The following is an 8,871-nucleotide window of genomic DNA, read 5'->3' as shown; positions in this document are numbered from 1 at the left end:
AAAGCTCCAGCTCAGGGTGGCTGAAAACAATTTTGGTGAAAGAGAATGACGGCGACTGTGAACCTACAGAATTTTACAAAATATACAGGAGGTCCTCGACATTACGTGTTCCTAAAAAATATATACAAAAGTCGAATAACAGAGCTCGAAATTTTTCTTTCCGGATGAAAAGTGTAAAAAAAAGTGCTAATTTGGTTTAGGAAAAGTCAGTTAAAGAGATCAAATTATCATGTATGCGTTATTAGAAAGTCTAGGACCGCTCGCGCTACTTTTATTTCAGTATTGTTTCAAAATTAATAATTTCTTTAATAGTTTATTCCTAACAATGACAATTTGAATTTTATGATGTAAGATACTATCAATACAGATACCTGAAAATATTAGAAGAAATATTTACATCGAACAAATAAATATTTATCATAATTGACAATTTTTTTCTACTCTTCCCGTCCTGTAGACACTAAGATAGCTTTTCTCGGAACCTATCACGGGTGGTGAGAGGTGGGCCCATCATACCCAGGACAGGACACCCACGAAAAATTTCTGAGATTCTCGACCTGACCGAAGCAGCCGTTGTACAAAATGTATCATCACATAGTAACTTCAGCTGTGTTGTGGTGCAAGGAGAAGACAGGTTCACAGAGGTGCCTGTGTGTGTGTATATATGTATGTGTGTTATATATTACTTTTTTTCTTTTATTCGAGTGGCACCTAGCATTATGACACAGTTGCCTCATCTATCATCCTCCAGTTGAAAATGAACTCGATGAACAGTTTTGCTTCTATGCATTATGGATAAGCTTAACTTATGGTGGAATCAGTTTGCTTGGATGAAAATTACGAAGATTAGTCTGGGTTCGAATTATCCCTAAATAATCACAAAATATCATTATTATTCCACCCAAATCCCTCGCTGCAATAGAAGAATTTATTTTATTTCTGTATGGTTCAAACTTCATTTCTGTTTTTGCTAAATTAAATTAAAAATTTTAAGTTGTAAAAGATACTCGTGCCACACAGTAATCTTAACGATACAGGAGCTACTGCTCCCATTCTGAAGATACACAAGTCGAAGACCATCAACAGTGTCGTTTTTAACAGTAATTGATTTCCTGTGATTCTTTTCACGTTAAGTGTGATACTTTCTTTCAAATCTGCAACACGTCCTCGATAAACCATAATTTTAGTGTTCCCACAAAAGAAGATCATACGTATTGAGATCCAAGCGCAATAGAGGAGAGTTTTGGCACTACTTTTACGGAAATGTCTTCCACGTGCCATGAAATGTCACCTTACCAAATTTTGGTGATATTTGGACTGTTAAATACTAAATTTTTCTTTATATAGCGTTGAATAGGACTACTTTGTTTTGACTTCGTATAATCTCTTAATTCTTCATAATTAAACTATTTTTAGAATTAATTTTAAATGATAAAAATCTTTTAAAAAATCCACTGATCGCATTAAAAATATATATTTATTGATTATTAAAGGACAAAAATTATTATTTTTTACTTACATTATTCTTAAGCTGATACAAATGAATTAATTTATAATTAAATTTACTGTTCTTTTTAATGTAAAAGATTATATTTTTATCGTAATTATAAAATTAAAAAAAAATGATTAATAAGTTTATGTCAAAATAAAAATTAAAACTTTAATTATGGAATAGCAATTATATTGATTAATATTTATATTATACTGAATTCTAAAATAGTAAATATTAGAAAGACTCGTCTATCTGAACTTGATGGGATATGGCAACGCAACACGTGGACAGTGCCAAAGGAGTAGTGCCTCACGGAAAACTTTCTATGGGTCCTATTTAGGTATAAAGAAACCAGGAAAATTCCACGTAGCTAACCGGTTGCTGAAACTCGAACCCGCGACCAACTAATAATGTTCGATGGTTTTCATCTACTGGGCCACTGGTGGACCTATTAAACTCCGGATCACATTCCAAGTCGGATAAATCCGGAAAATTTAAACTGTTATGAGAATAAATACATATTTACGGTGCTAAATAAGGATAACAATTAAGGATTTATTTGATAAAATGCAGGTCGACTATCAATAATTTCTACAAGCGTATTTTCAAATTCCTCGGGTGGTGTTTGATGGTACTGAGCGTTACTAGATGTACGATAATTTGATAAGGATTTTCATTTAATTTCCTTTTTTTTGTTAACCAACTTGTACTGATTTAGGGGTATTTTAAAGATAGGTTGAGAAGGTTAGCTGTTAGGTTAAGGGCATTCTAACATAATCACTCTGTGATTTGGCATAATCGCTAATCAGGCACACTGTTCCAACAATGTCGAATTAGTCATGATCGACCTTTATTAGAATACAGGGTATACGTGGAAAACGTAAATTAATGTAGCAAGTAAATAATAAGATAGGTAACAAGCATTTTTTAGGTTCTAAATGTATGCCACCTACTTTCATTCAGTTCTTCATCCTTGGTTTCCACTCTACTATGGCGTACAAATGTTTTCCACAGGAATAACAGAAGAGTTTTCTTGAGAGCTTCAACATTTGTATGGGATTTGGCCCTCATCTCAAACTTTGACCATGTGAAATAATCTAACGAGTTCAAGTCAGAAGATGCGGCGGGCCATTCTTCCTCCAGAATGAAATCTAAGAACTTTCTCTTTTATCCAATTCTGCGATGTTTTGGCACTGTGGTCCAGTTAGGCAAGATTAGGTAACTGAAGTAATTGAGTAACATTCTCCGAAAAATGACAGGAGTACACGTTTCTTGGTTCTCCCGATCTGCCTCGAGCAGCGCCCATACTTTCAAAATACTGGAGATGACACTGTCCTCGATAATGCAAGATTCCTCGAACCTCTTAATGGCACGGTGTACCAATGTTTTTGTAATTCACGGATTAACATTCAGAGATGGCAAATTTCAGATTTTGTTATTCCCGGGAGATGAGCTGCAGAATATTGCTTAAATAGCTCTTTCGAGAGCCGATTACCTTTTTGCGGTTCTTTTGAAAGTTTTATTTAAAATATCGAGTATTTATAAAATTATAGCCAAGTTTTTAAATTTTAACATTTTACTGATCAATCGACTACCGTGTGACGTGACGTTTTGCAATTAATTTTAATTAGTACTTTCACCGTTATTTCACCCCCTTATTAACTCGTAAACCCTTTGTCCGATCTGCACTAAATTTTTCATACTTGTTCTTTGGGACTAGAAGGATAATATAGACTAGGGTTTCTCAAACTGTTGTCTTTTTAACCCCGGGAAATCCGCAAATTTCTTAAAAATTCACTTTTCTTATTTTGTGTTAAGGTTGAGGAAATTTTGCAAATAGAAAGTATAATTAACTCATAAACTGTCAGAATATATTTGTATTTATTAATTTTAAACCTACTTATTAGTTTTTTTTAAATTTTTGCTCGTTATGGCACGTCACAAATGGTCAATAATCAATACGTAGCTTATTTGTGGCAGGACTCTGAAAATTCTTTACTTGTCAGAACCTGTAATATCTGGAATAATTGTGCTTATGCTGTCTTAATTTCTAACCATGCCCAGTAGCTTCAATAACTGCGTAACACCAGGTTGTGCAAATTGGGCAAGGATAGAAACGCGTACGAGGTCTGCAAGTATGAAATTTTTCTTCATAAATCTGATTATTGAAAACAAACGAACTGCCGAATTATCGGGCTATAAGCTTGATGTTTCTATTAAAGCAGCCGAGGTAGACAAATCAAGAATACTAGAAAGCAAAAGAAGTATTACAATCTCGAACTAGAAATTTTCCAGGCTATGGGTGAAAAAACAGATAACATCCGTCGTCTCTTAAATTCATTAAAGACGATTCCACCCAAATGAATCGGAAAGGGCATTCTTGGTTGCAGGACTTTTCATTAGTTAAATAAGTACCAGATTGACTGATCGGAGTATTGACCATCTTTGGTTTTTAAAATCTTATTAATACAAAATATTATTGTAAATTTTTATATGTTTTATTTAAAAAAACAAAAATTACCTTTTAATTTAGAAGTTTGATCTAAGTTCATTTTAAAATTTTCAACTCAATTCAAAGACGTTGTTGTTGTTGTTGTATGCAGTTTCCAGAAAACTAATAAATTTTTTCTAATTGTGAAAATTTCTACGTAATTCAAAAGTAATTTTTAATATATATCTTACACAGCATTATTAATATGATTTTAGAGGTTGCAGAACGTATTAAATTACTTTAAAAAATAAAAGATAATTATATCATTTCATTTCATGATATTTTGTATATCTTAAAAATAATTATTTCTATCCCGGGACAAGCAAAACACCGGGAAATGAGAAATCCTAATATAGACTATCACGAAAACCTGGACACCCCACCCCACTCCTCCCCTCCATGCATTGTCCGTAACAAGATTTTTTTACTCGATATTTCTCTGAAAAAAATTTTTGTTGGCTTTTCGCGACAATGTTTATATTTCTTAGCAGTTATACTTTGATACGTTTCAAATTAAAAAAAAAATTACTGTTATTATATACATTATCGAGACGAGTTGATAATAATAATAATAATAATAATAATAATCAGCGCAGAGCCCAAACGGTTAGGAGTTGAAAGTTGAAATTTGGTACACAGTTAGGTACGTCACGAGAACGCACACTAAGAAGGGATTTTTCGAAATTCCTCCCCACGGGGGAGAGGGACAGGATTAAGTCTTGACACTTCCATCAACAATGGAAGTGTTAAGAGTGCAAGACGCAGATGCAGTTTTTTTCGTTTTTGCGGGATATCGAAATATTTTTAGACCCACCTAAAAATTCTCTAATTAATCTGGAAACAGGGTAACCCAATTCTTGCATTCTGTGAAAACGGGTAAGGTTAACTATAACGTAACAATCTTAATCTTCGCTATCGTTACTTTTGCCCGAGCAACGCCGGGCTTATCTGCTAGTTTACTATAATCCGTTTAATTTGGAAATATCCAACAACACCGAAGAAGGGTTTAATACATTTTAATGTCAAAAATCAATTATTTTATCATTTTTTGACACATGAAAATTTCTATTTTTGTTCAGCACTTCAGGCCTTTCTTCTTTCCTTTTCCTCGTTTACAGGCGTTTTCTTTACCTTTACCTTTATTAGCTTCTTCGTCATCACCAGTGGCTGGTTCAGTGCCATCTGTAGAATAAGTATTAAATTCGAGTAAATAATTTTATAGAAATTAATTGAAAATGTTTTAATATAAACAAAATAATAGATTACTTAAAATGATATAATTCGATTTTATTGTCTGCCAAACTATGCTCTTCTAATATACTGCATAAATAAGTATAAAGTACTGTATACTTAATCTCTACGTGCCGTATCAGAACATCCTGACGTCGGCGAGCACCTAGCGCGGGTTAATAGGTGGTTAGTAACGCGCCATGGTGCATCCCGGGGAAGTTATATTCAGAGCGGTTCCCCCTTGCCTTCTCTGGAGCGCGGTGTTGTGCGAAGGGAAAAAATGCCTCCCGGGAGGTCTTTTAAGAGAAACTGGCCCCTATTCAGGTGTTACAAACGTGGAGAAAACCCGGAAAACTCCACGCGGCCAGCCCGTCCGAACGCCGAACCCGCGACCGAACTCCCAGTGTTTAGCGACAGAACCGTTCGCCATTGGTGAGCTGTATACTTAATAAGCATATTTTTAAATTAATATATCTGATAAGAAATTATTAAATTAATACAATGGACATTTATGTCACAATACTTTAAACACTTATTACTAAATTTTATACGTGACTGGGTTTGATTACCAACCTGTTTCGGTAGTAGAACATCAGGAGTTACCTCCTGACAAGCCACCAAAATCAGCGTAGCTGCAAGAAGCAGGAAGATTATCTGATACTTCATGTCTTGTGATTCGCGAAAAGTTCTTCTCGATTTCGTCTTTTATATGTTCAGTTTAGATGTAGAGCGGAAACGCCGGTATCGAAATTTATTCAGCTCTACAAATGAAATGAAACTTTTCTTTGTCCTCGACTATTACAACATTTCCCGACTTCCTCCTAAGTGTTTTTGAAATTCACATTGTTTGCATTTTATTATTTTGGATATTTATCTTCAAATCTATTTAATCATATATGCTTTGTATGAGTTTTAAAATTTATTTTAATTACTTAAATATTGTTACTTGAATCTAATTTATAAAAATAATTTCATTTGTGTGTCGAAAAAATAATGAATAAAATTTCAGTTAAATTCTTATAATAACTAGCAATTATTTATTTATTGTGACGTCGTCACAATGCCGGGCTGCAATTTTTAATCATATTTTTAATTTATTTAATCTAAAATATATGCTCTCCACCTCAAATTAGTAGTGGCTTGCCCATATACAGTACATCATACTTTATCAACACAGAGTCATGCCGTTTATCTATCTAACACCTTTCGAGGGAAAATTTTTGAATTGAAATGACCTGACTTCCGATCGGGACATCCTACTTCTAAGGTTTCCATATCATATCTGGTCTCGTCTTTCATCAATCTAACTTGGTTCTCGAGATTAAGGAAAGACAGACGGACCACAGTAGGAATTCATATATCTACACTTTTTTCAAATTTCAGCCCAATGAATTGTTTATTGTGACGTATTCGACCAATAAACGATTTCTTCCTTTTTTGTACAATTAACATCATCATCTAAATAACTGTGCGTGTTATATAATGAATACAAAGACTTATTGAAAGGAAATTTTATAAAGATTTTTTGTCAAAAGAAAAAAAAACAGAATTAAGAAAATGGAATTTCATCAGTATTCATATTTGTATATTATAAAGTAGTTAAATGCATTTTATAATTTTTACTTGCATATTTATTTTGTATTGGTTGAATAAGTAATCAATATGAACAATTCTACGACTGTTCAAACTTTACATCATCTTCCTAAAATAGAATAATCGTAAGCGGAAGAAATTTATGACAAAAGAATATTTTTTTTTTTAATACGACGACGGAATGATTAAAAACTGTTTTCGACGTCACATTGATTATGAAATAGTTAAGAAGCTACTCCATTCAATACAATTGGAACCCAATCATACGACGGCCGGATGGCCGAGCGGTTAAAATGGCAGCTCGGAACCCGGAATCCAATCTGAATATGTCGGAACCCGTCCCTCGCCACCAAGCCGCCCCATTGTGAGCTTGGCCGAACTCGTGTCTTCCCTTTCTGTAACGATTTAATCTTTCTTTTCTTTCTTTTTAACTTATTCCGCCCTGTGGGCACTAAGAGGGCCTCTTTTTAGTAGGCCCATTATGGGTTCGGCCTGGCCCACAATGGGGCGACCGGGTGGTGAGGGACGGGGCCCGACATCATACGACGGCCGGATGGCCGAGCGGTTAAAATGGCAGCTCGGAACCCGGAATCCAATCTGAATATGTCGGAACCCGTCCCTCGCCACCAAGCCGCCCCATGTGAGCTTGGCCGAACTCGTGTCTTCCCTTTCTGTAACAATTTAATCATGCAATAATCTCTTCCTTGCTAATTTCTGTTCTTGCTCATAATGTGTTACAATTTCAATCAAAATAAGAAGGAAAGAATCCTAGAGAAGTTTTTCCTAATTTATACGTTTATAATCATCTGCATATAGTTGTACTAAATGCAGATGATTGTATAAACATGCATTTGAAAATATATAGGCCTATCCGTTATACTGTAAACATTAATAAACAAATTAAAGACCTATTTAAGAACTTAGGCTAAATAGCATCTTAAATGTGTATTATTTAAATTATCAATAAAAATACGTTTTGTTTAATGATTTAATTTCTGTTCATTTCATAAGTAAATCATAATTGTCAGCTTGTTTTTGAATTACTTCGTGTGTATTAAAGCCAAATGTGAGATCGACAAGGCCGTAACACATGAATTTGTGTGGATCATAACAGAGAATTTAAATGATTTGTGTGGACACACAATGTTCGAAATCAAATAGAAAAACAGTTGTTTAAAAAATGAGTTATGTCTCGTCAAATGGAATATGAACCACGAAATCGTGCACAGTATATGGACCGAATAATCGAAAATACGTGCAATTAAAAAAAACCATTCAACTATATCAAAATTTAGTAATCCTCTCTTAAAATATTTAACAGAAACTCGCATACCCGAAGAAGCTCGTCACTTTTCAATTTCATTTAAAATTAAAATTACAAAATCTAAAGAATACAGAAGATAATTTTATCGTACAATGTTATATGTTGCGTGTCAAGCTGCAGGGGTGTCCATAAAGTCCGTATGCAGTTTAAAAAACGTATAACTTTATTAGTATTTGTGATAGAAAAAATCTGTAATAAGTATTGGAAAGCGTAAAGTACCTGGTTGTAAACGATGCTGCTAAAGTAACAGTTAATTCTTTAACATTGTACAAGAATTGTACACTTTTTTTTTCTACATACCCTTATAGATGGGACATAGGAAATCGTAATATCACTGGTTTAACATTGAAATCCGTAAGTAATATAAGATGGGAGAGCGGAATAAAAATATCAAATATTTTAATGGGTGTTTTTTTTAAAACTTTTGTCAACTATACAGAACTGTCATAAAAACATACCACTAAATTCCTATCGGTTGGGTTAAGTTATAAATGTACAGTACTTATGATTCGCATAATCGGGCAAAGGTGGCCAAATATCTAGTAGGCAGGCAGTTAACAGCCCAGAACCAGTCCGGGATAGATCATTGGAAGCGTTGTGTGTGTAGCTTCCAACAGCTAAACCGCATGAGGTTTGTGCTCTGTAAAGCGCATGCGCAAATGCCTATAATCTGGCTGTTTAGAAGCTGACCCGGTTTCGACAATACAACGCTTCCATTCCGCCACTGATATTCGAATGTAC

General features: G+C 34.1%; 1 long non-coding RNA gene across 1 annotated transcript; it reads right to left on the bottom strand.

Annotated features, from left to right (window-relative positions):
• Window positions 1-4,983: 4,983 nt before the first annotated feature.
• LOC136974975 (uncharacterized) lies at window positions 4,984-5,994 on the bottom strand. Its single transcript, XR_010880724.1, has 2 exons — window positions 5,787-5,994; window positions 4,984-5,165 (listed from the first exon to the last, which is right to left on the bottom strand). It is a non-coding gene; the product is annotated as an uncharacterized lncRNA (long non-coding RNA).
• Between the last annotated feature and the right edge of the window lie 2,877 nt (window positions 5,995-8,871).

The sequence above is a fragment of the Centruroides vittatus genome, unplaced genomic scaffold (genome assembly GCF_030686945.1).
Source record: "Centruroides vittatus isolate TY-2023 unplaced genomic scaffold, ASM3068694v2 contig_359, whole genome shotgun sequence".
Taxonomy (NCBI): Eukaryota; Metazoa; Arthropoda; class Arachnida; order Scorpiones; family Buthidae; genus Centruroides; species Centruroides vittatus.
The sequence above is the reverse complement of the archived record's forward strand: the minus strand, read 5'-3'. Positions and strand labels throughout refer to the sequence as shown.